The following is a 6,115-nucleotide window of genomic DNA, read 5'->3' on the forward strand; positions in this document are numbered from 1 at the left end:
TTTCCAAGTCTCTGAACTCGGCAGAAACAGACCGTGTACAACTCTGTGCTTGTTTCGCGTTCCTAACTCCCCATGTGAATCAACAACCACATGATAAATTAAAAGCCCTATCTTATAGGAAAAGGCTGGCATCTCTTTGCAGACCTAACCTCTTGTAAATACCCCCTGCCCAGCTCAGCAGAGTGGACCTCCCTCTTCAGTGCCTACTGTTCAGAGTCAGGCCATGAGCCACCTCTGTGTCATTGTTCCCTGTGGGTGGGATGGGAGCTGGTGGAGATCATCCTGCATGACCACTGGGATAAACATGGTAGTGGAGCTGGGGATTGAACTAGGTAAGAAGTTGGGGAAGGGGGGAAGAGAAGTGGGGTGCTTGGGCGCTGGGGGCAAGCTGGGGCTGACCGAGTGTGGGTTATTGCAGATGAGGGGTGTGATCCAGCCCATGTGGGACAGAGGGAGAGTTTGGCTGAGTGTCTCTGGCCCACAGGCTGTTACTGTCAACACACAAATGCTGCATTGTTCCCAGGAGGCCTTTGGCTCTGAAGGAAAGTGCCTAAGTGCTGAAGAGCTGAAAAACCACAGTGTATACCTAAGGGCTGGTCCAAGTGGGGAACAGACACTGAAAGACTTAGTTGTTCCTTTCTGGGGGGAAAACTCCATGGCCTGTGAGCTGGGAGTTGGCTGCTGGCTGGGAGTCCATGAAAGCAGCGGTGGAGGGCACGCCCCTCGGCAACATGAGACCAGCGGATTCCAAGGAGGCAGACCCATCCATCCACAGGGCTGCTGAAAACCACCCAAACAGTCTCCTGCTTGAGGCTGAAAAATATTCCTGGGATAGGCACATCCCAGAAGCTGCCCTTTGATCCTGCGAACCAGAACTTTTGATATTTACCATCAGGAAATTCTTCCTGATATCCTGCTGAGGTCCACTAACCACACAAGCTCGTTTCTTCTAACTTATACTGCATGGAAATTCCTAATGGCTGCCAATCACCATCTCTAAACAGTACTTTTAACTCCTTGCTGATTGCTCTTAAACCTTCCTAACCTGTCTTCTTTCCTCCATATTCGTCGTAATCCAAATTAAAAAAATTTCCAAGTCATTTGATTTTCTTTATTATTTCCTCTTTTCCTCTTATGTCAACATTCCCTCTCTTTTGCTTAAAAGAATGGGATTCCAAACCCTTGTTGGTATTTGGAGAATCCCAGAGACAGAGGAGCCTGGTGGGCTGCCGTCTATGGGGTCGCACAGACTCGGACACGACGGTCGTGACTTAGCAGCAGCAGCAGCAACACATAAATAGGAGATCCAACCAGTCCATTCTAAAGGAAATCAGTCCTGGGTGTTCTTTGGAAGGAATGATGCTAAAGCTGAAACTCCAGCACTTCGGCCACCTCATGCGAAGAGTTGACTCATTGGAAAAGACTCTGATGCTGGGAGGGATTGGGGGCAGGAAGAGAAGGGGACGACAGAGGATGAGGTGGCTGGATGGCATCACCGACATGAATTTGAGTGAACTCTGTGAGTTGGTGATGGACAGGAAGGCCAGGTGTGCTGCAATTCATGGAGTCGCAAAGAGTCGGACATGACTGAGCGACTGAGCTGAGCTGAACTGAACTGAACACATAAATTCCCATGAGCTATATTCTGTTCAATATTGGGTTCATTTTTCAATTATTTTACTTGAAGTCTTCCTGCCAATAACTATGGTCAGCATTGACTACACAGATCTTAACATCTTTACAGGGTATTTTTCTGTTGATGACCTTCAACAGCAATTTCATTATACTTTGTACTTTGTATGTTTCTTTTTATCTTATAGTGTTTAATTATTCCTTTTAGGTTTATGTTTCTCCAAAACTGAAAGATATTCTTGTCTGTCTCCTTCACGGCCAATCTTGTTCTTTGTATGGGAAAGTGTTAGTTGCTCAGTTGTGTCTGACTCTTTGCAACCACATAGACTGTAGCCTGCCAGACTCCTCTGTCCATGGAACTCTCTAGGCAAGAATACTGGAATGGGTAGCCATTCCCTTCTCCAGGGGATCTTCCCAACCCAGGGACTGAACCTGGGTCTCCTGCTTTGCAGGTAGATTCTTTACCATCTGAGCCACCAGGGACTTATGAGCAAAGAATGGAACTTCTCTAGAAAGAAGAAATTTCTAAAGGTTCTCATTCATTCACTAAAGATCAGACTTAGTACTAGAAACTTCTGTCATCTCTAGATCCTCTCTTTGTGTAATTATCTTCCTAAGACTCTATATTCCTTTCCCCAAGGCTGTATTATTGTTGAAATATCTAAATATTAATATGTCACAGCTATTTTTCACCGTGGAACCAACCATTCATTAGTCCTAGTTGGCAAGACTGCCATATTTTTGTCCTTAAATTATGAAGGAAGTGGTGATGTTATACAATACTTTGTAAAAGCTATTGGATGGTTTGGAAGACTATGACAGAAGGAAGGAGTGGGAGCAGCATGAGTCAGAGGAATGCCAGGAAAGTTTGTATTTGAGACTTACCTCTCTGTGACCTTGGAAAAACCACTTAGAACTTCCACTCATCAAGGATAATACAATAATAATTCATAGGATTTTTTTTTTGAGATCTCAAGGTGATATCATATATTAAATAAGGTTTGTCATTACTTTTTTTGAAGACTTTTTCTGATGTGGACCATTTGTGTAAAGTCTTTATTGAATTTGTTACAATAATGTTTTTGTTTTATGTTCTGGTGTTTTGGCACCAACGCATGTAGGATCCCCCCAACCAGGGCTCAAACCTGTACCCCCTGCACGAGAAGGTGAAGTCTTAGCCACTGGACTGCCAGAAAGGTCTCAATCATTACTTCTATTTTTTTAATTTAATGCTACCCTCCCTTTTCTGGGTAATAATCATTTCTCTAATCATCTGTACTTATAGCAAAGGAGAGGCTTCCTTCAGGGTCTTAAAAGAATTAGCATGGGGGGAGGGGCCTCACACCTGAGATTGGAGAAATAGTTGAAACTTTAAAAGTTTTGGTTTTATCAAACATGGAGGTACTGAGAGTTGAATCCAGGGCCTCATTCTTGCTATGCATGTGCTCTACCACTGAGCTCCAGCCTGTCCTCCCTTGAAATAACTATAACTTGTAAAATGTAAGCTTTATTATTACCCAGATATGGTGAAGCCAACAGATCAGGAGATGATCGCCACTGAAAAGAGAGCTTGTTACTCACAGTTCCCAAGAGGAAGGAACAGCTCTGTCACAAAGAACCACATGGGGAAGCACCAGGGTTGGTGAAGAGACAGAAGGACCAAGGGGGAAATGTGGGCAAGGGCCTTCATTGTGGCTTTTGTGGGAAGGAACAGTCAAGGCAGGGTACGCTGGATGGACTGATATAAATAATTTCAGAGACTCTGGGCTATAGAAACTGTCCTTAGTTGCCTTGAACCTGGCCCTGGTGCTATTAGAGCAAATGGACTGTGTCCCAGAACGTGATGAGAGTCTTGTGAGAGCTCAGTAAAGGAAGTGGTTGGGGTATAAAGTATGGATTTGTTGGTTTGCGTATGAAAGAAACTCCATCAGGTGAATTGTTTATTATCGCTAGGATTGGCTAGCTCTGGGAGGAGCAGTCTCTCCAGGGGCAGCAAATTCCCAGATGTCAAGTCATCAGAAACATTCATTGTTTATCTACAATCTTCTACCACTCACCTGTCATGAGGTTTCTCTGTCAACTCACCTGGTTTGGTCAGGCTACAAAGGAAGGCATACTGTCTTTATCAGGCCCTTATGAATACACATATACCTTGGGTGTGTGGGGATAAGATGGGTGCTAAGCGGCCCATTATGAGAGAGCACTTCGCTTATTCATATGTCCACTCCTTTATTTAAATACTAATCAACTACAAGTAAGTCAGGCAGAAATGCCTCCTAAGAGAGAAAGTTGGCCTTGACTGATGAACGACAGAACGGGGAAGTTTCAGCTGTAGTGACAACAGGCAGCACAGAGTCCATCAGACTGATTCTGGGTCATGGATAGAGAAAAGTAGAGCAGGGAAAGCTGGATAAAAAGGAAGGGAGAGCTATGGGGAGAGATGGGTAAGAGGCTGGCGGTGGGCTGGGGAGACCCCAGAGTCAGGGGAAGAGAAAAGGCAAAGTGACAGGGGTACCCCACAAAAGGGAAGAGGCTCACCACAGACAAATTTTATTTCACAGTCGAGTTTGGAACCAGCCCTATGTGGTTCAGATGGTAAGGAATCTGCCTGCAATGCAAGAGACCTGGGTTCCATCCCTGGGTCAGGAAGATCCTTGGAGAAGGAAATGGCAACCCATTCTAGTATTCATGCCTGGAAAATCCCACGGACAGAGGAGCCTGGAGGGCTACAGCCCACGGGCTCACAAAGAGTCAGACACTAGACACAACTGAGCGACTAACAACATTCGCCATGTATTTCACCTTCCTGAAAGGATCTGGTTTCCTAAGCAAGGAAAATAAACAGGAAGTGGGATGGTACCTGACGCATGCCCCTAATTATAGCACTTTTACATCCAGAGACATAAGAACAGAAAAAGAAGAACATTTAAAACCTCTTTTACATTCCAAACCTTTGGAGAAAATATACTTGAGAAATCAAAGAAACAAATGAATTTTAAAATCATACCTCTGTAAACAGGTGTGAGATTCACCTGCATTCAAATCATATCTAATGTAGGTCAGGGTGTCATTCTTTCTTTTCTATTTCACAACCAGAGGTCATTGTTTCTGTGAGTTTCACAGCAAAATCTCTGAGTTACACTAGAGCAGAAGGTTAGGGAGAGTGAAGGATGAGGAGGTTAAGCTGCATGTATGGGTTTTGAAAAGTTGTGTGGAATCCAGACTTTAATGTGTCATTGTCCAAACAGTTGCACTCGGTCTTAATAGCAGGATTCGATGTCTACATTAGACCCACTATTCTTAATATGGTAACATGGTTTTAGCCTAGGCTCGAGGAAGAAAAAAATAGATGAGATTTGATGTAATTCCAGCTGTAGTGAAGTAAGAATTTAAAAATTAACAAATATGTAGTGTTTCAGGTCCTATTTCCCAGAAAGAAGACTCTGAGACTGAATTTCCTTACAGGAAGTTTATTGCAGCGGGGCAGAGGGTGGTGGGCAGTGTTCTTAGGACCTATGAGGAAATGAAGAAGATTGGATTGGGCAGAAGGAAAAGCTGGTATGTGATATTGTCACATAACGTCTCAGATTATCCCATGGGGCTATTAAGTGCTGAAATGTCTTTGCAGGGTCATACCAAATTGGAGAATGGAGAAGGCGCCTTTATACCCGGACGCTGATCATTTGATGCAAATCATGTTTCCCAGGTGGCTCAGTGGTAAAGAATCTGCCTGCCAAAGCAGGAGCCCCTGGAGACAAGAGTGAGATCCCTGGGTCAGGAAGATCCCCTGGAGGAGAAAATGGCAACCCACTCCAATATTCTTGCTTGGAAAATCCCATGAACATAGGAGCCTGGTGGGCTATAATCCATGGAGTCTCAAAGAGTTGGACATGACTGAGCACGCACGCATGCACATTGCTTGTTAAATATCTTTTCCCTTTACGTGGGAAAAGATATTTAACAATATCAACAGTGCCTTACCTTCCTGTCTCCACTTCCTGTTCCTCATTCCTTCTTGTATGTTCACTTTCTTGCTAATAATTGCCAACCCTGAGTTCCATCCTTTATTACTTTCCCACTAATGCATGGTCTCTGTCTCCACTTCTTCCTCCATCTTTACCTATCCTAGGATATTGCTCCAGGTGACTACGTGGGGGAGAGGTTGAGACAAGTTGAGTTATAATATGAGCGCTGAGCACAAAGGGTCATATTCAGGGAAAGAAGTATCCGGAAGGAAGCAGGTACATGTTGAACAGTATATTGAAAGTCCTGGCCCTGTCCCACACCATCCACTTTTATCACCGTGACCATGAGACTCTTACTGGTCTCAATGGGCACTCCACTGCACTTGGGCAGACGTGCCACTGAATGAAAATGGGGAATAATTACTTGCATTGACTCATTCTGCTCACTCCACCTGCTCGTTTCCCTTCACACCACTAATAATATGCCAGGGCTGGAGAGGGGAAGAGGCTAAGTCAGT

Source organism: Bos indicus, chromosome 5 (genome assembly GCF_029378745.1).
Source record: "Bos indicus isolate NIAB-ARS_2022 breed Sahiwal x Tharparkar chromosome 5, NIAB-ARS_B.indTharparkar_mat_pri_1.0, whole genome shotgun sequence".
Lineage (NCBI taxonomy): Eukaryota > Metazoa > Chordata > Mammalia > Artiodactyla > Bovidae > Bos > Bos indicus.